General features: G+C 58.5%; 1 long non-coding RNA gene across 1 annotated transcript; it reads right to left on the minus strand.

The window, feature by feature from the left end:
- Window positions 1-11,388: 11,388 nt before the first annotated feature.
- On the minus strand, window positions 11,389-21,018 carry LOC142467636 (uncharacterized). Its single transcript, XR_012788447.1, has 5 exons — window positions 20,185-21,018; window positions 19,899-20,061; window positions 18,240-18,290; window positions 13,789-13,839; window positions 11,389-12,390 (listed from the first exon to the last, which is right to left on the minus strand). It is a non-coding gene; the product is annotated as an uncharacterized LOC142467636 (long non-coding RNA).
- Between the last annotated feature and the right edge of the window lie 2,058 nt (window positions 21,019-23,076).

The following is a 23,076-nucleotide window of genomic DNA, read 5'->3' on the forward strand; positions in this document are numbered from 1 at the left end:
AAACTGGATCTTTAAACCCGCCCTGTGACTCTCACCCGGGGGCTCTCGCCCTGTGACTCTCACCCGGGGGCTCCCGCCCTGTGACCCTCACCCGGGGGCTCTCGCCCTGTGACCCTCACCCGGGGGCTCTCGCCCTGTGACCCTCACCCGGGGGCTCTCGCCCTGTGACTCTCACCCGGGGGCTCTCGCCCTGTGACCCTCACCCGGGGGCTCTCGCCCTGTGACCCTCACCCGGGGGCTCTCGCCCTGTGACTGTCGCCCGGGGGCTCTCGCCCTGTGACTGTCGCCCAGGGGCTCTCACCCTGTGACTGTCGCCCTGTGACTGTCGCCCGGGGGCTCTCGCCCTGTGACTGTCGCCCGGGGGCTCTCGCCCTGTGACTGTCGCCCGGGGGCTCTCGCCCTGTGACTGTTGCCCGGGGGCTCTCGCCCTGTGACTGTCGCCCGGGGGCTCTCGCCCTGTGACTGTCGCCTTACAACCAGAAAGACCCTAAATACAGATTTTATTTTCTATTAGAAATAAGTGGGAAATCCGCGGGAATTAGCGGCCGGCAGAGATCCCACACGGGGCGTTTAATGATGGCTGCCCATGGGGGGCCACAGGTGCCTTAGAACGCAAGCAGAATCGCACGGGCATCATTGCAGTATGATCCCATGACACGCCCCGAGCACATGGTCCTAGCGCTGGGAACGGGGCGTCAGTAACGCGGTCCTAGTGCTGGGAACGGGGCGTCAGTAACGCGGTCCCAGTGCTGGGAACGGGGCGTCAGTAACGCGGTGCTGGGAACGGGGCGTCAGTAACGCAGTGCTGGGAACGGGGCGTCAGTAACGCGGTCCTAGTGCTGGGAACGGGGCGTCAGTAACGCGGTGCTGGGAACGGGGCGTCAGTAACGCAGTGCTGGGAACGGGGCGTCAGTAACGCGGTCCTAGTGCTGGGAACGGGGCGTCAGTAACGCGGTGCTGGGAACGGGGCGTCAGTAACGCAGTGCTGGGAACGGGGCGTCAGTAACGCGGTCCTAGTGCTGGGAACGGGGCGTCAGTAACGCGGTGCTGGGAACGGGGTGTCAGTAACGCGGTCCTAGTGCTGGGAACGGGGCGTCAGTAACGCGGTGCTGGGAACGGGGCGTCAGTAACGCAGTGCTGGGAACGGGGCGTCATTAACGCGGTCCCAGTGCTGGGAACGGGGTGTCAGTAACGCGGTCCTAGTGCTGGGAACGGGGCGTCAGTAACGCGGTCCTAGTGCTGGGAACGGGGCGTCAGTAACGCGGTCCTAGTGCTGGGAACGGGGCGTCAGTAACGCGGTCCCAGTGCTGGGAACGGGGCGTCAGTAACGCGGTCCCAGTGCTGGGAACGGGGCGTCAGTAACGCGGTCCTAGTGCTGGGAACGGGGCGTCAGTAACGCGGTCCTAGCGCTGGGAACGGGGCGTCAGTAACGCGGTCGTAGCGCTGGGAACGGGGTGTCAGTAACGCGGTCCTAGTGCTAGGAACGGGGCGTCAGTAACGCGGTCCTAGTGCTGGGAACGGGGCGTCAGTAACGCGGTCCCAGTGCTGGGAACGGGGCGTCAGTAACGCGGTCCCAGTGCTGGGAACGGGGCGTCAGTAACGCGGTGCTGGGAACGGGGCGTCAGTAACGCGGTCCTAGTTCTGGGAACGGGGCGTCAGTAACGCGGTCCTAGTGCTGGGAATGGGGCGTCAGTAACGCGGTCCTAGCGCTGGGAACGAGGCGTCAGTAACGCGGTCCTAGTGCTGGGAACGGGGTGTCAGTAACGCGGTCCCAGTGCTGGGAACGGGGTGTCAGTAACGCGGTCCCAGTGCTGGGAACGGGGCGTCAGTAACGCGGTGCTGGGAACGGGGCGTCAGTAACGCGGTGCTGGGAACGGGGCGTCAGTAACGGGGTCCCAGTGCTGGGAACGGGGCGTCAGTAACGTGGTCCTAGTGCTGGGAACGGGGTGTCAGTACCGCGGTCCTAGCGCTGGGAACGAGGCGTCAGTAACGCGGTCCCAGTGCTGGGAACGGGGCGTCAGTAACGCGGTCCTAGCGCTGGGAACGGGGCGTCAGTACCGTGGTCCTAGTTCTGGGAACGGGGTGTCAGTAACGCGGTCCTAGTGCTGGGAACGGGGCGTCAGTAACGCGGTCCTAGTTCTGGGAACGGGGTGTCAGTAACGCGGTCCTAGCGCTGGGAACGGGGCGTCAGTAACGCGGTCCTAGTGCTGGGAACGGGGTGTCAGTAATGCGGTCCTAGTGCTGGGAACGGGGTGTCAGTAACGCGGTCCTAGCGCTGGGAACGGGGTGTCAGTAACGCGGTCCCAGTGCTAGGAACGGGGTGTCAGTAACGCGGTCCCAGTGCTGGGAACGGGGCGTCAGTAACGCGGTCCTAGTGCTGGGAACGGGGTGTCAGTAACGCGGTCCCAGTGCTGGGAACGGGGCGTTAGTAACGCGGTCCCAGTGCTGGGAACGGGGCGTCAGTAACGCGGTCCTAGTGCTGGGAACGGGGCGTCAGTAACGCGGTCCTAGTGCTGGGAACGGGGCGTCAGTAACGCGGTGCTGGGAACGGGGCGTCAGTAACGGGGTCCCAGTGCTGGGAACGGGGCGTCAGTAACGCGGTCCTAGTGCTGGGAACGGGGCGTCAGTAACGCGGTGCTGGGAACGGGGCGTCAGTAACGCGGTGCTGGGAACGGGGCGTCAGTAACGCGGTGCTGGGAACGGGGCGTCAGTAACGCGGTCCTAGTGCTGGGAACGGGGCGTCAGTAACGCGGTGCTGGGAACGGGGTGTCAGTAACGCGGTCCTAGTGCTGGGAACGGGGCGTCAGTAACGCGGTGCTGGGAACGGGGCGTCAGTAACGCAGTGCTGGGAACGGGGCGTCATTAACGCGGTCCCAGTGCTGGGAACGGGGTGTCAGTAACGCGGTCCTAGTGCTGGGAACGGGGCGTCAGTAACGCGGTCCTAGTGCTGGGAACGGGGCGTCAGTAACGCGGTCCCAGTGCTGGGAACGGGGCGTCAGTAACGCGGTCCTAGTGCTGGGAACGGGGCGTCAGTAACGCGGTCCTAGTGCTCGGAACGGGGTGTCAGTAACGCGGTCCCAGTGCTGGGAACGGGGCGTCAGTAACGCGGTCCCAGTGCTGGGAACGGGGCGTCAGTAACGCGGTCCCAGTGCTGGGAACGGGGCGTCAGTAACGCGGTCCTAGTGCTGGGAACGGGGCGTCAGTAACGCGGTGCTGGGAACGGGGCGTCAGTAACGCGGTGCTGGGAACGGGGCGTCAGTAACGCGGTCCTAGTTCTGGGAACGGGGCGTCAGTAACGCGGTCCCAGTGCTGGGAACGGGGCGTCAGTAACGCGGTCCTAGTGCTGGGAATGGGGCGTCAGTAACGCGGTCCTAGTGCTGGGAATGGGGCGTCAGTAACGCGGTCCTAGTGCTGGGAACGGGGCGTCAGTAACACGGTCCTAGTGCTGGGAACGGGGCGTCAGTAACGCGGTCCTAGTGCTGGGAACGGGGCGTCAGTAACGCGGTCCTAGTGCTGGGAACGGGGCGTCAGTAACGCGGTCCTAGTGCTGGGAATGGGGCGTCAGTAACACGGTCCTAGTGCTGGGAATGGGGCGTCAGTAACACGGTCCTAGTGCTGGGAACGGGGCGTCAGTAACGCAGTGCTGGGAACGGGGCGTCAGTAACGCGGTCCCAGTGCTGGGAACGGGGCGTCAGTAACGCGGTCCTAGTGCTGGGAATGGGGCGTCAGTAACGCGGTCCTAGTGCTGGGAACGGGGCGTCAGTAACGCGGTCCTAGTGCTGGGAACGGGGCGTCAGTAACGCCGTCCTAGTGCTGGGAATGGGGCGTCAGTAACGCGGTGCTAGTGCTGGGAACGGGGCGTCAGTAACGCGGTCCTAGTGCTGGGAACGGGGCGTCAGTAACGCGGTGCTGGGAACGGGGCGTCAGTAACGCAGTCCTAGCGCTGGGAACGGGGCGTCAGTAACGCGGTGCTAGTGCTGGGAACGGGGCGTCAGTAACGCGGTCCTAGTGCTGGGAACGGGGCGTCAGTAACGCGGTCCTAGTGCTGGGAACGGGGCGTCAGTAACGCGGTCCTAGTGCTGGGAACGGGGCGTCAGTAACGCGGTCCTAGTGCTGGGAACGGGGCGTCAGTAACGCGGTCCTAGTGCTGGGAATGGGGCGTCAGTAACGCGGTCCTAGTGCTGGGAACGGGGCGTCAGTAACGCGGTCCCAGTGCTGGGAACGGGGCGTCAGTAACGCGGTGCTGGGAACGGGGCGTCAGTAACGCGGTCCTAGTGCTGGGAACGGGGCGTCAGTACCGCGGTCCTAGTGCTGGGAACGAGGCGTCAGTAACGCGGTCCCAGTGCTGGGAACGGGGCGTCAGTAACGCGGTGCTGGGAACGGGGCGTCAGTAACGCGGTCCTAGTGCTGGGAACGGGGCGTCAGTAACGCGGTGCTGGGAACGGGGTGTCAGTAACGCGGTCCCAGTGCTAGGAACGGGGCGTCAGTAACGCGGTCCTAGTGCTAGGAACGGGGTGTCAGTAACGCGGTCCTAGTGCTGGGAACGGGGCGTCAGTAACGCGGTCCCAGTGCTGGGAACGGGGCGTCAGTAACGCGGTCCTAGTGCTGGGAACGGGGCGTCAGTAACGCGGTGCTGGGAACGGGGCGTCAGTAACGCGGTCCTAGTGCTGGGAACGGGGCGTCAGTAACGCGGTGCTGGGAACGGGGTGTCAGTAACGCGGTCCTAGTGCTGGGAACGGGGCGTCAGTAACGCGGTGCTGGGAACGGGGCGTCAGTAACGCAGTGCTGGGAACGGGGCGTCATTAACGCGGTCCCAGTGCTGGGAACGGGGTGTCAGTAACGCGGTCCTAGTGCTGGGAACGGGGCGTCAGTAACGCGGTCCTAGTGCTGGGAACGGGGTGTCAGTAACGCGGTCCTAGTGCTGGGAACGGGGCGTCAGTAACGCGGTCCCAGTGCTGGGAACGGGGCGTCAGTAACGCGGTCCCAGTGCTGGGAACGGGGCGTCAGTAACGCGGTCCTAGTGCTGGGAACGGGGCGTCAGTAACGCGGTCCTAGTGCTGGGAACGGGGCGTCAGTAACGCGGTCCCAGTGCTGGGAACGGGGCGTCAGTAACGCGGTCCCAGTGCTGGGAACGGGGCGTCAGTAACGCGGTCCTAGTGCTGGGAACGGGGCGTCAGTAACGCGGTCCTAGTGCTGGGAACGGGGCGTCAGTAACGCGGTCCTAGTGCTGGGAACGGGGCGTCAGTAACGCGGTCCCAGTGCTGGGAACGAGGCGTCAGTAACGCGGTGCTGGGAACGGGGCGTCAGTAACGCAGTCCTAGCGCTGGGAACGGGGCGTCAGTAACGCGGTCCCAGTGCTGGGAACGGGGCGTCAGTAACGCGGTGCTGGGAACGGGGCGTCAGTAACGCAGTCCTAGCGCTGGGAACGGGGCGTCAGTAACGCGGTCCCAGTGCTGGGAACGGGGCGTCAGTAACGCGGTGCTGGGAACGGGGCGTCAGTAACGCAGTCCTAGCGCTGGGAACGGGGCGTCAGTAACGCGGTCCCAGTGCTGGGAACGGGGTGTCAGTAACGCGGTCCTAGTGCTGGGAACGGGGCGTCAGTAACGCGGTCCTAGTGCTGGGAACGGGGCGTCAGTAACGCGGTCCTAGTGCTGGGAACGGGGCGTCAGTAACGCGGTCCCAGTGCTGGGAACGGGGCGTCAGTAACGCGGTCCTAGTGCTGGGAACGGGGCGTCAGTAACGCGGTCCCAGTGCTGGGAACGGGGCGTCAGTAACGCGGTCCCAGTGCTGGGAACGGGGTGTCAGTAACGCGGTCCTAGTGCTGGGAACGGGGCGTCAGTAACGCGGTCCTAGTGCTAGGAACGGGGTGTCAGTAACGCGGTCCTAGTGCTGGGAACGGGGCGTCAGTAACGCGGTCCCAGTGCTGGGAACGGGGCGTCAGTAACGCGGTCCCAGTGCTGGGAACGGGGCGTCAGTAACGCGGTGCTGGGAACGGGGCGTCAGTAACGCGGTGCTGGGAACGGGGCGTCAGTAACGCGGTCCTAGTGCTGGGAACGGGGCGTCAGTAACGCGGTCGTAGTGCTGGGAACGGGGCGTCAGTAACGCGGTCCTAGTGCTAGGAACGGGGTGTCAGTAACGCGGTCCTAGTGCTGGGAACGGGGCGTCAGTAACGCGGTCCCAGTGCTGGGAACGGGGCGTCAGTAACGCGGTCCCAGTGCTGGGAACGGGGTGTCAGTAACGCGGTCCTAGTGCTGGGAACGGGGCGTCAGTAACGCGGTCCTAGTTCTGGGAACGGGGCGTCAGTAACGCGGTCCTAGTGCTGGGAACGGGGCGTCAGTAACGCGGTCCCAGTGCTGGGAACGAGGCGTCAGTAACGCGGTGCTGGGAACGGGGCGTCAGTAACGCGGTCCCAGTGCTGGGAACGGGGCGTCAGTAACGCGGTGCTGGGAACGGGGCGTCAGTAACGCAGTCCTAGCGCTGGGAACGGGGCGTCAGTAACGCGGTCCTAGTGCTGGGAACGGGGCGTCAGTAACACGGTCCCAGTGCTGGGAACGGGGTGTCAGTAACGCGGTCCTAGTGCTGGGAACGGGGCGTCAGTAACGCGGTCCTAGTGCTGGAAACGGGGCGTCAGTAACGCGGTCCTAGTGCTGGGAACGGGGCGTCAGTAACGCGGTCCTAGTGCTGGGAACGGGGCGTCAGTAACGCGGTCCTAGTGCTGGGAACGGGGCGTCAGTAACGCGGTCCTAGTGCTGGGAACGGGGCGTCAGTAACGCGGTCCTAGTGCTGGGAATGGGGCGTCAGTAACGCGGTCCTAGTGCTGGGAACGGGGTGTCAGTAACGCGGTCCCAGTGCTGGGAACGGGGCGTCAGTAACGCGGTGCTGGGAACGGGGCGTCAGTAACGCGGTCCTAGTGCTGGGAACGGGGTGTCAGTACCGCGGTGCTGGGAACGGGGCGTCAGTAAGCGCTGGGAACGGGGCGTCAGTAACGCGGTCCCAGTGCTGGGAACGGGGTGTCAGTAACGCGGTCCCAGTGCTGGGAACGGGGCGTCAGTAACGCGGTGCTGGGAACGGGGCGTCAGTAACACGTTCCTAGCGCTGGGAACGGGGCGTCAGTACCGTGGTCCTAGTTCTGGGAACGGGGTGTCAGTAACGCGGTCCTAGCGCTGGGAACGGGGCGTCAGTAACGCGGTCCCAGTGCTAGGAACGGGGCGTCAGTAACGCGGTCCTAGTGCTAGGAACGGGGCGTCAGTAACGCGGTCCTAGTGCTGGGAACGGGGTGTCAGTAACGCGGTCCTAGTGCTGGGAACGGGGCGTCAGTAACGCGGTCCCAGTGCTGGGAACGGGGCGTCAGTAACGCGGTCCTAGTGCTGGGAACGGGGCGTCAGTAACGCGGTGCTGGGAACGGGGTGTCAGTAACGCGGTCCTAGCGCTGGGAACGGGGCGTCAGTAACGCGGTCCCAGTGCTAGGAACGGGGCGTCAGTAACGCGGTCCCAGTGCTGGGAACGGGGCGTCAGTAACGCGGTCCTAGTGCTGGGAACGGGGTGTCAGTAACGCGGTCCCAGTGCTGGGAACGGGGCGTCAGTAACGCGGTCCTAGTGCTGGGAACGGGGTGTCAGTAACGCGGTCCCAGTGCTAGGAACGGGGTGTCAGTAACGCGGTCCTAGCGCTGGGAACGAGGCGTCAGTAACGCGGTCCCAGTGCTGGGAACGGGGCGTCAGTAACGCGGTCCCAGTGCTGGGAACGGGGTGTCAGTAACGCGGTCCTAGTGCTGGGAACGGGGCGTCAGTAACGCGGTGCTGGGAACGGGGCGTCAGTAACGCGGTCCTAGTGCTGGGAACGGGGCGTCAGTAACGCGGTCGTAGTGCTGGGAACGGGGCGTCAGTAACGCGGTCCTAGTGCTAGGAACGGGGTGTCAGTAACGCGGTCCTAGTGCTGGGAACGGGGCGTCAGTAACGCGGTCCCAGTGCTGGGAACGGGGCGTCAGTAACGCGGTCCTAGTGCTGGGAACGGGGCGTCAGTAACGCGGTCCTAGTTCTGGGAACGGGGCGTCAGTAACGCGGTCCTAGTGCTGGGAACGGGGCGTCAGTAACGCGGTCCCAGTGCTGGGAACGAGGCGTCAGTAACGCGGTGCTGGGAACGGGGCGTCAGTAACGCGGTCCCAGTGCTGGGAACGGGGCGTCAGTAACGCGGTGCTGGGAACGGGGCGTCAGTAACGCAGTCCTAGCGCTGGGAACGGGGCGTCAGTAACGCGGTCCTAGTGCTGGGAACGGGGCGTCAGTAACACGGTCCCAGTGCTGGGAACGGGGTGTCAGTAACGCGGTCCTAGTGCTGGGAACGGGGCGTCAGTAACGCGGTCCTAGTGCTGGGAACGGGGCGTCAGTAACGCGGTCCTAGTGCTGGGAACGGGGCGTCAGTAACGCGGTCCTAGTGCTGGGAACGGGGCGTCAGTAACGCGGTCCTAGTGCTGGGAACGGGGCGTCAGTAACGCGGTCCTAGTGCTGGGAACGGGGCGTCAGTAACGCGGTCCTAGTGCTGGGAATGGGGCGTCAGTAACGCGGTCCTAGTGCTGGGAACGGGGTGTCAGTAACGCGGTCCCAGTGCTGGGAACGGGGCGTCAGTAACGCGGTGCTGGGAACGGGGCGTCAGTAACGCGGTCCTAGTGCTGGGAACGGGGTGTCAGTACCGCGGTGCTGGGAACGGGGCGTCAGTAAGCGCTGGGAACGGGGCGTCAGTAACGCGGTCCCAGTGCTGGGAACGGGGTGTCAGTAACGCGGTCCCAGTGCTGGGAACGGGGCGTCAGTAACGCGGTGCTGGGAACGGGGCGTCAGTAACACGTTCCTAGCGCTGGGAACGGGGCGTCAGTACCGTGGTCCTAGTTCTGGGAACGGGGTGTCAGTAACGCGGTCCTAGCGCTGGGAACGGGGCGTCAGTAACGCGGTCCCAGTGCTAGGAACGGGGCGTCAGTAACGCGGTCCTAGTGCTAGGAACGGGGCGTCAGTAACGCGGTCCTAGTGCTGGGAACGGGGTGTCAGTAACGCGGTCCTAGTGCTGGGAACGGGGCGTCAGTAACGCGGTCCCAGTGCTGGGAACGGGGCGTCAGTAACGCGGTCCTAGTGCTGGGAACGGGGCGTCAGTAACGCGGTGCTGGGAACGGGGGTGTCAGTAACGCGGTCCTAGCGCTGGGAACGGGGCGTCAGTAACGCGGTCCCAGTGCTAGGAACGGGGCGTCAGTAACGCGGTCCCAGTGCTGGGAACGGGGCGTCAGTAACGCGGTCCTAGTGCTGGGAACGGGGTGTCAGTAACGCGGTCCCAGTGCTGGGAACGGGGCGTCAGTAACGCGGTCCTAGTGCTGGGAACGGGGTGTCAGTAACGCGGTCCCAGTGCTAGGAACGGGGTGTCAGTAACGCGGTCCTAGCGCTGGGAACGAGGCGTCAGTAACGCGGTCCCAGTGCTGGGAACGGGGCGTCAGTAACGCGGTCCCAGTGCTGGGAACGGGGCGTCAGTAACGCGGTCCTAGTGCTGGGAACGGGGTGTCAGTACCGCGGTCCTAGCGCTGGGAACGAGGCGTCAGTAACGCGGTGCTGGGAACGGGGCGTCAGTAACGCGGTCCTAGTGCTGGGAACGGGGCGTCAGTAACGCGGTCCCAGTGCTGGGAACGGGGCGTCAGTAACACGGTCCTAGCGCTGGGAACGGGGCGTCAGTACCGTGGTCCTAGTTCTGGGAACGGGGTGTCAGTAACGCGGTCCTAGTGCTGGGAACGGGGCGTCAGTAACGCGGTCCTAGTTCTGGGAACGGGGTGTCAGTAACGCGGTCCTAGCGCTGGGAACGGGGCGTCAGTAACGCGGTCCTAGTGCTGGGAACGGGGTGTCAGTAACGCGGTCCCAGTGCTGGGAACGGGGTGTCAGTAATGCGGTCCTAGTGCTGGGAACGGGGTGTCAGTAACGCGGTCCTAGCGCTGGGAACGGGGCGTCAGTAACGCGGCCCTAGTGCTGGGAACGGGGCGTCAGTAACGCGGCCCTAGTGCTGGGAACGGGGCGTCAGTAACGCGGCCCTAGTGCTGGGAACGGGGTGTCAGTAACGCGGTCCTAGCGCTGGGAACGGGGCGTCAGTAACGCGGTCCCAGTGCTGGGAACGGGGCGTCAGTAACGCGGTCCCAGTGCTGGGAACGGGGCGTCAGTAACGCGGTGCTGGGAACGGGGCGTCAGTAACGCGGTCCTAGTGCTGGGAACGGGGTGTCAGTAACGCGGTCCCAGTGCTGGGAACGGGGCGTCAGTAACGCGGTCCTAGTGCTGGGAACGGGGTGTCAGTAACGCAGTCCCAGTGCTGGGAACGGGGCGTCAGTAACGCGGTCCTAGTGCTGGGAACGGGGTGTCAGTAACGCGGTCCCAGTGCTGGGAACGGGGCGTCAGTAACGCGGTGCTGGGAACGGGGCGTCAGTAAGCGCTGGGAACGGGGCGTCAGTAACGCGGTCCTAGTGCTGGGAACGGGGCGTCAGTAACGCGGTCCTAGTGCTGGGAACGGGGCGTCAGTAACGCGGTCCTAGTGCTGGGAACGGGGCGTCAGTAACGCGGTCCTAGTGCTGGGAACGGGGCGTCAGTAACGCGGTCCTAGGAACGGGGCGTCAGTAAGCGCTGGGAACGGGGCGTCAGTAACGCGGTCCTAGCGCTGGGAACGAGGCGTCAGTAACGCGGTGCTGGGAACGGGGCGTCAGTAACGGGGTCCCAGTGCTGGGAACGGGGCGTCAGTAACGCGGTGCTGGGAACGGGGCGTCAGTAACGCAGTCCTAGCGCTGGGAACGGGGCGTCAGTAACGCAGTCCTAGCGCTGGGAACGGGGCGTCAGTAACGGGGTCCCAGTGCTGGGAACGGGGCGTCAGTAACGCGGTGCTGGGAACGGGGCGTCAGTAACGCGGTCCTAGTGCTGGGAACGGGGCGTCAGTACCGCGGTCCTAGTGCTGGGAACGGGGCGTCAGTAACGCGGTCCTAGTGCTGGGAACGGGGCGTCAGTAACGCGGTGCTGGGAACGGGGCGTCAGTAACGCGGTGCTGGGAACGGGGCGTCAGTAACGCGGTGCTGGGAACGGGGCGTCAGTAACGCGGTGCTGGGAACGGGGCGTCAGTAACGCGGTGCTAAGAACGGGGCGTCAGTATGCAGAGATTACTCCCGACACCTCGTTACCACTCCGGGGGTTGGGCTGTTAAACCGTTGTTGCACCTCTGAGCCAAGAGGGCGCCCTAGAATAGAGCCCACCCAATTCACCCCCCCCCCCCTACTCCCAGCGCAGGGTAAATTAACCCCTTACGTGCGGGATGCTTCCATTCTAAGCAGCCGTCCCAGGAATTAAATCGCGAATCCGAGTGGCGGATTTCTAATAATCACGGCCACAAAATTGAAATTCCTGTTCCAACCGCAAAACCGGCCGCCATTTTATTTGTGCCCCGCAGAATTCAGATTGGCCGCTGAAAACTTCTAAACATCGATACAGGAAATGACAATTTTCATAAACACAAAAATATTTAGCAATATAAAATGTACGTAATCAGCGGACAGAGCCGCGGGTCACAGGGGTGGGACCCCGCTGTGGCCGGCGGCGCGGGCGGCCGCGGGTCACAGGGCGTCGGGTCAGTATTTGTGAGGTCCAGTCCTTGCTTTTACCCAAACGCCTTTCTAAAAAGGTGAAATCGAGCATAAGCCACAAAATGACAAAAACAAAACCTCTCTTTTATCTGCAGCAAATTGCTAATCACGTTTAATCCGGACCCCGAATTCTCGGCAAACCCCCCAGGAGTTTTCAACTTTTAAAAAAAAAATACTGATTCCGGGAGTTTTAAAAATGGCCGGTGCTGTAAAAGCCGCTTTCCGACTCCTCCCCCAGCGCTGCGGCTTTGCAGAGGTTGGAACGTCCCTGGCTGTTTAATTTTAGCGACTCGGGATCTTCGCTCATTTTAAAAGTTCTTGTTTTCTTCCGGTTTACACAATAAATATTAACCCTCGCACGGCCTGAATGGCCAGTAATGCCTTGCGGTGCAAGACGTTACATGGAGGAGCGCTTTCACTGGATCCAGGAATAAGGGATAGGGAAGGTGGGAAAGGGGAGGGCAGCTAGAGTCATTAAATGCCCCCTCCCCCTGTGCAATGTCTGTGTGCAATCCATTCATTCTGCCGGGGGCGGCCCCAGGGCTGCGCAGGAACATCCGAACCGGAAAACGTCTTCACTTCCACCGGAGATCCAGCGCCTCGCAATGTCCCGAAGGTAAAATATGGGGGTGCAAGGCCCCCCCCCTCCTGCCCCCTGCATGACAGTATGCTCCTGGCTCAGTTGCCTGTGGGGGGCGCTGTAGAGAAATGGCGGGGTCTCCCCTGGGACCGGCCAGGCAGAGTGCGCCAGCTCCTGCAGGAGAGCGAGAAACAGCGCATCATGTAATTAGTGTCCGGTACATGCAGAACGCTGCCGGCACCCCGCGTCACGCACACACCGCGTCACGCACAGTCCGCGTCACGCACACCCCGCGTCACGCACACCCCGCGTCACGCACACCCCGCGTCACGCACACCCCGCGTCACGCACACCCCGCGCACACCCCGCGTCACGCACAACCCGCGCACACCCCGCGTCACGCACACCCCGCGTCACGCACACCCCGCGCACACCCCGCGTCACGCACACCCCGCGTCACGCACACCCCGCGCACACCCCGCGTCACGCACACCCCGCGTCACGCACACACCGCGCACACCCCGCGTCACGCACACCCGCGCGTCACGCACACACCGCGTCACGCACACCCCGCGTCACGCACAGTCCGCGTCACGCACACCCCGCGTCTCACACATGCAGAACGATGCCGGCACCCCGCGTCACGCACACCCCGCGTCACGCACACACCGCGCACACCCCGCGTCACGCACACCCCGCGTCACGCACACACCGCGTCACGCACACCCCGCGTCACGCACAGTCCGCGTCACGCACACACCGCGTCACGCACACCCCGCGTCACGCACAGTCCGCGTCACGCACACCCCGCGTCACGCACATGCAGAACGATGCCGGCACCCCGCGTCACACACACCCCGCGTCACACACACCCCGCGTCGCACACATGCAGAACGATGCCGGCACCCCGCGTCACGCACACCCCGCGTCACGCACACCCCGCGTCACACACACCCCGCGTCGCACACATGCAGAACGATGCCGGCACCCCGCGTCACGCACACCCCGCGTCACGCACACCCCGCGTCACACACACCCCGCGTCGCACACATGCAGAACGATGCCGGCACCCCCGCGTCACGCACACCCCGCGTCACGCACACCCCGCGTCACGCACACCCCGCGTCACACACACCCCGCGTCGCACACATGCAGAACGATGCCGGCACCCCGGGCACAGAGCTAACAATCTACAGGCCCCAGGCGTTGCCAACTCTAGTCCTCAAAGTCCACCAACAGGTCAGGTTTTCAGGATATCCCCGCTTCAGCACAGGTGGCTCAATCAGTGGCTCCGTCAGTCAAAAACTGCACCGCCAGTGCTGAAAACCTGACCTGTTGGTGGCCCTTGAGGACTGGAGTTGCCACCCCTAGCATACACCTTTTGTATTTGTGCCACGGGGCCACGGGGCAATTTCCCCCACTTAAAAGACATGTCTTACAGCCAAAGATCTTGTGAGACCCCTATATAATACGCGGGTCACTTAACCTCTCCTTACACAGGGCGCAAAGGGTATGAAGTACTGTAATACCCCGACACTGGGAGGCCACACAAGCCACGTGAAGACCTCTCACCTCATAGCTCAGCTTTCCTCTGCCACGGTCCGGGTGGGCGGGGAGGGGGGGCTGTGTGTGGGAGACAAAAACAGGAGCGGTTCAATGTGTGGTTCGTTGCCCTTCCTCTTACGCATGAAGTGTCCGACACACAAGCCACGGAGGTGCGGAGTGTGACACGGCGAGGCCGTGTCTCTGTGTCATTGTGCATCAATGTAACACGCTGCTGCAGCGTAGGAGATCGGGGAGAAGCGTCCGCGCGATATACTGCCCCCTATAGCTGATCCAGTTCTCTCTCCGTGTGAACCCCGGCACCTGGCAGGCCTGCGCCCAATGTATGAAACCGGACACGCCCGCTGCGTCCAGATGTCACTGGTGCAAATTGCACAATCTTTATACAGGTCGCGCGTTGCTTTATACAGGTCGCGCGTTGCTTTATACAGGTCGCGCGTTGCTTTATACAGGTCGCGCGTTGCTTTATACAGGTCGCGCGTTGCTTTATACAGGTCGCGCGTTGCTTTATACAGGTCGCGCGTTGCTTTATACAGGTCGCGCGTTGCTTTATACAGGTCGCGCGTTGCTTTATACAGGTCGCGCGTTGCTTTATTCAGGTCGCGCGTTGCTTTATACAGGTCGCGCGTTGCTTTATACAGGTCGCGCGTTGCTTTATACAGGTCGCGCGTTGCTTTATACAGGTCGCGCGTTGCTTTATACAGGTCGCACGTTGCTTTATACAGGTCGCACGTTGCTTTATACGCAGCGTTATGGGCGGCTCCGTGTAACAGGCACGGATCACTTTACTGGGTCACGGATCTCTATATACAGCGTGGTTCTTCCACACGGAGCCGGCTGGGGTACACTGACACCCCCATACTGTGAGAGTGAAGGGATGTAGTGCTATATATAGTGTATAACTGTGCAGCATACACACACTGATACACACACTGACACCCCCATACTGTGAGAGTGAAGGGATATACACACTTTCTCTAGGTGACCTAATAACATCTTTTGGGTTTAAATATCACCTCTATGCTGACGACACACAAATATACTTTTCAACACCTGACCTTACACCTGCTGTACAAACCAAAGTTTATGAATGTCTCTCTGCGATATCATCCTGGATGGCCCTCCGCCGCCTTAAACTCAACATGGCTAAAACAGAGCTCCTCATACTTCCTCCCAAACCTGGCCCTACTACCTCCTTCCACATTACTGATGGAACTACGATCATTCACCCAGTAGCCCAAGCACGCTGCCTTAATGTTACTTTTATGTCTAAAGCACTTATTCCCATGATCTGTTATTTATATTATCTGTTTTTTGATTTGATTAAAACCAGAGACATAACATAAAACACAGACAAAGCTCAGTGCACATCCAGAAAAACTTATATACACGGTACAGTGCCTAAATATACATGTATAAATAACTAATAAATAAAATGGTCTTTTAGTTTAGTTTAACATTGTGTGTGTAGGGACCCTTGAGACGTGGTCTGCCGTGAAGTTTGGCTCAAGGGCTTACAACAATTTGGCCAAAATGTTAAACTAAAAGACCATTTTACTTATTAGTTATTTATACATATATATTTAGGCACTGTACCGTATATAAGTTTTTCTGGATGTGCACTGAGCTTTGTCTGTGTTTTATGTTATGTCTCTGGTTTTAAATATATATTGCCATGCTCAGTAGCACTCCTCTGTGAAACTTATATGCTTATATATATGTTGTGGGTATTTTGGGGGTTCAATTTGAGCTTGTAGGTGTTCTGTATGTTTTATAATTCTTGTGCAGCTAGTCTTGGCTGTTTTGGAGGGTGGCAACCTCCTATCCAATTGAAGCTCACTCCCTCCCACATTTAAATGGTTAAAAGCTCACTCCATGGCATCTCCAACTATCAGGGGAACTTGCCTGCATGCAGTGTGATTGTGACAAATCTATTACAGAGTGCTTTTCCTGGTAATGTACAGGTTAATAAAAGCTTCAATCAGACTTAGAACTTTTGCAACTTATATTGACAGATTTATTATAAATCATTCTTCCTGGCAATGCACAGGTTATTAAGAATTTATATTAGTGTTAGGGACCCTTGAAACGTGGTCTGCCGTGAAGTTTGGCTCAAGGGCTTACAACAATTTGGCCAAAATGTTAAACTAAAAGACCATTTTATTTATTAGTTATTTATACATGTATATTTAGGCACTATACCGTGTATATAAGTTTTTCTGGATGTGCACTGAGCTTTGTCTGTGTTTTATGTTATGTCTCTGGTTTTAAATATATATTGCCATGCTCAGTAGCACTCCTCTGTGAAACTTATATGCTTATATATATGTTGTGGGTATTTTGGGGGTTCAATTTGAGCTTGTAGGTGTTCTGTATGTTTTGATTTGATTACCACGTGTATTACTACTGTGAAGCGCTATGTACATTAATGGTGCTATATAAATAAAGACATACAATACAATACAATATAGTGCTATATATAGTGTATAAATGTGCTGCACATACACACACTGACACCCCATACTGTGAGAGTGAAGGGATATAGTGCTATATATAGTGTATAAATGCAGTATATGTACACACTGATACACACTACACTGTGAGTGTTACAGTCCAGAAGGGAGGAACGTGAGATGGTGATACGGAAGAGAAGATGTAAGAAGGGAGGAACGTGACATCGTGATACAGAAGAGAAGATATAAGAAGGGAGGAACTTGAGATGGTGATACGGAAGAGAAGATGTACAGTAAGTAGGGAGGAACGTGAGATGGTGATACGGAAGAGAAGATATAAGAAGGGAGGAACGTGAGATGGTGATACGGAAGAGAAGATGTAAGAAGGGAGGAACGTGACATCGTGATACGGAAGAGAAGATATAAAAAGGGAGGAACGTGAGATGGTGATACGGAAGTGAAGATGTAAGTAGGGAGGAACGTGACATCGTGATACGGAAGAGAAGATGTAAGTAGGGAGGAACGTGAGATGGTGATACGGAAGAGAAGATGCAAGAAGGGAGGAACGTGAGATGGTGATACGGAAGAGAAGATGTAAGAAGGGAGGAACGTGACATCGTGATACGGAAGAGAAGATGTAAGTAGGGAGGAACGTGAGATGGTGATACGGAAGAGAAGATGCAAGAAGGGAGGAATGTGAGATGGTGATACGGAAGAGAAGATGTAAGAAGGGAGGAACGTGAGATGGTGATACGGAAGAGAAGATATAAGAAGGGAGGAACGTGAGATTGTGATACGGAAGAGAAGAAGTAAGTAGGGAGGAACGTGACATCGTGATACGGAAGAGAAGATGTAAGTAGGGAGGAACGTGAGATCGTGATACGGAAGAGAAGATGTAAGAAGGGAGGAACGTGAGATCGTGATACGGAAGAGAAGATGTAAGAAGGGAGGAACGTGAGATCGTGATACGGAAGAGAAGATGTAAGAAGGGAGGAACATGAGATGGTGATACGGAAGAGAAGATGTAAGAAGGGAGGAACGTGAGATGGTGATACGGAAGAGAAGATGTTATAAGGGAGGAACGTGACATCGTGATACGGAAGAGAAGATATAAGAAGGGAGGAACGTGAGATGGTGATACGGAAGAGAAGATGTAAGAAGGGAGGAACGTGAGGTCGTGATACGGAAGAGAAGATGTAAGAAGGGAGGAACGTGAGATTGTGATACGGAAGAGAAGATGTAAGTAGGGAGGAACGTGAGATGGTGATATGGAAGAGAAGATGTTATAAGGGAGGAACGTGAGATTGTGATACGGAAGAGAAGATGTAAGAAGGGAGGAACGTGAGATCGTGATACGGAAGAGAAGATATAAGAAGGGAGGAACGTGAGATGGTGATACGGAAGAGAAGATGTAAAAAGGGAGGAACGTGAGATTGTGATACGGAAGAGAAGATATAAGAAGGGAGGAACGTGAGATGGTGATACGGAAGAGAAGATGTAAGAAGGGAGGAACGTGACATCGTGATACGGAAGAGAAGATGTAAGAAGGGAGGAACGTGAGATGGTGATACGGAAGAGAAGATGTAAGAAGGGAGGAACGTGAGATGGTGATACGGAAGAGAAGATGTAAGAAGGGAGGAACGTGAGATGGTGATACGGAAGAGAAGATGTAAGAAGGGAGGAACGTGAGATGGTGATACGGAAGAGAAGATGTAAGAAGGGAGGAACGTGAGATGGTGATATGGAAGATGTAAGAAGGGAGGAACGTGAGATGGTGATACGGAAGATGTAAGAAGGGAGGAACGTGAGATGGTGATACGGAAGAGAAGATGTACCCTTTAAGAAGGGAGAACTGTCACGTGAATTCTACAGATAAACACAAGAAGAAATAAAAATACAGAGAAGATGGAAAATAGAAATACAAAATCAAAAGATACAAAGAAAGTGAAGATAAATCAGAAGAATTAAATAATTCACATGAATTAATAATAAAATCACATTTATTACCTTCCTCTGGGTCTTGATGCCTTCTCGAAAAACTTGGTGCGTGAAGCCACCCTGCGAATATAAAGGGTTCGTATAAGGAGTGCGCCCCAGTAAGTCGGAGAGAGTGCGCCCCAGTAAGTCGGAGAGACTGCGCCCCAGTAAGTCGGAGAGAGTGCGCCCCAGTAAGTCGGAGAGACTGCGCCCCAGTAAGTCGGAGAGACTGCGCCCCAGTAAGTCGGAGAGACTGCGCCCCAGTAAGTCGGAGAGACTGCGCCCCAGTAAGTCGGAGAGACTGCGCCCCAGTAAGTCGGAGAGACTGCGCCCCAGTAAGTCGGAGAGACTGCGCCCCAGTAAGTCGGAGAGACTGCGCCCCAGTAAGTCGGAGAGACTGCGCCCCAGTAAGTCGGAGAGAGTGCGCCCCAGTAAGTCGGAGAGTGTGCGTCCAGTAAGTCGGAGAGAGGTGCGCCCCAGTAAGTCGGAGAGAGGTGCGCCCCAGTAAGTCGGAGGTCTCTGTGCCGCTCTCTAGACTAGCGGATGCACCATGTAATCCACACATTATTAACCCTCTCAGTACCGGAGTGGTGAGTAAAGCACTGTGATGATGACACAGACATCAAGAACAGTGTGTAAGGCGTCATGTGGCTGAGTGCTTTCTCTTTGTTGCTAATGAGCGGTAATGTGACCAGTCGTGGTATTATTTACTTATTTGTAAATGTGCATTTAGATTTTTACATAAATATGGAATTGACCCTTTTTTTTCTGCCTCCGCTGTACTGCACTTCCACAGCTTAGTAACGTTACACACAGGGAGCAGACACTCACACTCACGTTACACACAGGGAGCAGACACTCACACAACATACAGGGCACAGACACTCACACTGACATTACACACAGGGAGCAGACACACACTCACGTTACACACAGGGCGCAGATACTCACAGTGACATTACACAGACATCGCAGACACTCACGCATGGTACATACAGGGCACAGACACTCACACTGACATTACACACAGGGAGCAGACACACACTCACGTTACACACAGGGCGCAGATACTCAGTGACATTACACACAGGGAGCAGACACACTCACGTTACACACAGGGTGCAGATACTCACAGTGACATTACACAGACATCGCAGACACTCACGCATGGTACATACAGGGCACAGACACTTATACTGACATAACACACAGGGAGCAGACAATTACACTCACGTTACATACAGGATGTAGACACTCACATTACACACAGGGCGCAGATACTCACACTCACATTACACACAGGGTGCAGGTACTCACACTCACATTACACACAGGGAGCAGACACACACTCACGTTACACACAGGGCGCAGATACTCACAGTGACATTACACACAGGGAGCAGACACACACTCACGTTACACACAGGGTGCAGATACTCACAGTGACATTACACAGACATCGCAGACACTCACGCATGGTACATACAGGGCACAGACACTTATACTGACATAACACACAGGGAGCAGACAATTACACTCACGTTACATACAGGACGTAGACACTCACATTACACACAGGGCACAGATACTCACACTCACATTACACACAGGGTGCAGGTACTCACACTCACATTACACACAGGGCGCAGACCCTCACACTCACATTACACAGAGGGTGCAGACACTCACACTGACGGCGGGATGTCCTTGCCTCCCAAGGTGCCCTCTGTTCTTGGCTCAGGTTTTTGGGGTACCACTGCCCTGGAGGGGGGGTCTGGAGGTCTGACCGGCGGACGCGAGATCACCGGCCTCTCTCCTGGAGACCGTGCTTTGCCGATACTGTCACAGTCACCTGTAGGGTGACAAAGAAGCGGCACTTTAACCCTTGTGTGATTGCTACCGCGCACCCTGAATGCTGCCGGAGCTTAAATACCTTCGCACGTTGTGTGTGGCGCTCAGCTGTGATCAGACTCACCTTCTCGGGGGCTGCAGGACGCGTCAGGCCTCTTTTGGGGTACACCGGAGATGCTTTGGTGAGCGCGGAGGTTAGAGGCAGGTCCCCGTTTAAGTGCTTTGTGGGGGTCTTGGTTCCGCCGTCCTGCATCCTGGAGACCAGTCTGGACACGTCCACCTCAGAGCAGGGAGAGGAGGGACCCCTCGCCTCTCCGTCCCCCAGCCTGGGGACACTGGGTAAGTATTTCCTGCGCTGCAGCGGGTAAGGGGGCTCGTGGCTGGTCGGGACAGAGCCATTGAGAGTCCGGCCGGATACCTCACCTGATGAAGGACACACACAATGCTGAGGTTCGAGAGGACACTTTGCATCTTAACCTGCAGACTCGCTTTTCTGGCCGGGATTATGCAACGTCTGGAACCAGAAGCTAACACTTCTTCCTGGGGGTTCAGGGGGCTGCGTCTCAGACCCGGGCCCAGCTTCTGTTAGGGGGGACACCTCCCTTCTGTGTCACTGCCCGGCCTCAAATATACCTGAAGATCGATTCAAGTGCCGACATGCGGAAGGTAATGGGTATCACCCAGTGCTTAATAAGCGTTTCACTGCCAGAGGTGTTAACCTCACAGTGCAGGGGCAAAGGGAGCTATAATAAAGCACATTATGTGCACGGGTATATAACTGTCTCACATTGTAGTGTATATCAGTGTGTGTATGCTGCACAGTTATACACTAGATATAGCACTATATCCCTTCACTCTCACAGTATGGGGGTGTCAGTGTGTGTATCAGTGTGTGTATGCTGCACAGTTATACACTATATATAGCACTATATCCCTTCACTCTCACAGTATGGGGGTGTCAGTGTGTGTATCAGTGTGTGTATGCTGCACATTTATCTTATACTATATTAGTGAAAGCACTGTATGTTTGCCTGCCTGCCTGCCTGCCTGCATGCATGCCTGCCTGCTGGATGTCCGGTGTCCCTAGCGGCAATCTCATTGGTCCCTTGGCCCGCCCGCCCCCGCACACCTCTCATTGGCCTCACACACTCACACCACCCCCTTGGCCCGCCCCCCACACCTCTCATTGGCCTGAGGCGGAGTGACGGGCCAAAGGTCCAAAAAAATAAATCACCACACACAGCGGCATCACCTCTTCCCCCTCCCCAGCGGCATCACCTCTTCCCCCTCCCCAGCGGCATCACCTCTTCCCCCTCCCCAGCGGCATCACCTCTTCCCCCTCCCCAGCGGCATCACCTCTTCCCCCTCCCCAGCGGCATCACCTCTCCCCCTCCCCAGCGGCATCACCTCTCCCCCCTCACCGCTCCAAATCACCTCTCCCCGCTCCAAATCACCTCTCCCCGCTCCAAATCACCTCTCCCCCCTCCCCGCTCCAAATCACCTCGCTTCCCGCAGCTGCCACGCGGCGCGTAAGATGGCGGACCCCCTTCCTCCCTCGCGGCGCCGAGTCAGACGGTGGCGGCGCCCGGAAGTACAGGTAGGTGTCGCTCCCCACCTCCGGCGCCAAACGGAACTGAGAAAGGGCGCATCAACTGAGGTGTGTGTGTGTGTGTGTGTGTCACTGTCCACTGCCCCCCCCTCCTATCCACTGCCCCCCCCTCCTGTCCACTGCCCCCCCCTCCTGTCCACTGCCCCCCCCTCCTGTCCCCCCTCCTGTCCACTGCCCCCCCCCTCCTGTCCACTGCCCCCCCTCCTGTCCACTGCCCCCCCTCCTGTCCACTGCCCCCCCCTCCTGTCCACTGCCCCCTCCTCCTGTCCACTGCCCCCCCCTCCTGTCCACTGCCCCCCCCTCCTGTCCACTGCCCCCCCCCTCCTGTCCACTGCCCCCCCCTCCTGTCCACTGCCCCCCCCTCCTGTCCACTGCCCCCCCCTCCTGTCCACTGCCCCCCCCCCTCCTGTCCACTGCCCCCCCCCCCTCCTGTCCACTGCCCCCCCCCCTCCTGTCCACTGCCCCCCCCCTCCTGTCCACTGCCCCCCCCCCTCCTGTCCACTGCCCCCCCCCCCCTCCTGTCCACTGCCCCCCCCTCCTGTCCACTGCCCCCCCTCCTGTCCACTGCCCCCCCCTCCTGTCCACTGCCCCCCCCCCTCCTGTCCACTGCCCCCCACCCTCCTGTCCACTGCCCCCCCCCTCCTGTCCACTGCAGGAAATGCAGGGGGAGGAATCCATGCCTTTGAGGCGCCCCCCCCCTCCCTTTGACGCCCCCCCCTGCCTTTGACGCCCCCCCCTGCCTTTGACGCCCCGCGCGCACACACTGACTGACTGCCGCACGCACGCACACACTGACTGACGCGCACACAAAGCCTGACTGACGCACGCACACACTGACTGAGGCACACACTGACTGTGTGTGCGTCAGTCAGTCTGTGTGTGTTTGTGTTTCTGCCTCAGACTCACTGACGCGCGAGCAAACACACAGTGACTGACGCACACACGCTACATGAAGCTGTAAAGGAGGGAGGGAGGGGGGGTACTGGATTGATGTGAATGGGGGACAAACAGAGAGAGGGGGGAGGAGAGAGAGGAACGGGAACATTACATCCCGGGCAACGCCGGGTCTCTCAGCTAGTACACTATATATAGCACAATATCCCTTCACTCTCACAGTATGGGGGTGTCAGTGTGTGTATATGCTGCACATTTATACACTACTAGCTGAGAGACCCGGCGTTGCCCGGGAGGTAAATGCGTAATAGGTAGTATTATTTATAAATTGTGGAACAATAGGTGAGTATTTGTTGTAAAGGTTAGATAATAATATTGAAAAGAAAGATGGAAGAAAATGTAATACGATGTTGTATAAAAATGGTTTATTGTAACCACACCACAGTACAATGTATATTTTGGTGCCATAAGTGATGTAAAAATGTGAGGCGTGTGTCCTGCTAGGGTGTGAGG

This window comes from Ascaphus truei, chromosome 16 (assembly GCF_040206685.1).
Source record: "Ascaphus truei isolate aAscTru1 chromosome 16, aAscTru1.hap1, whole genome shotgun sequence".
NCBI classification, from domain to species: Eukaryota; Metazoa; Chordata; class Amphibia; order Anura; family Ascaphidae; genus Ascaphus; species Ascaphus truei.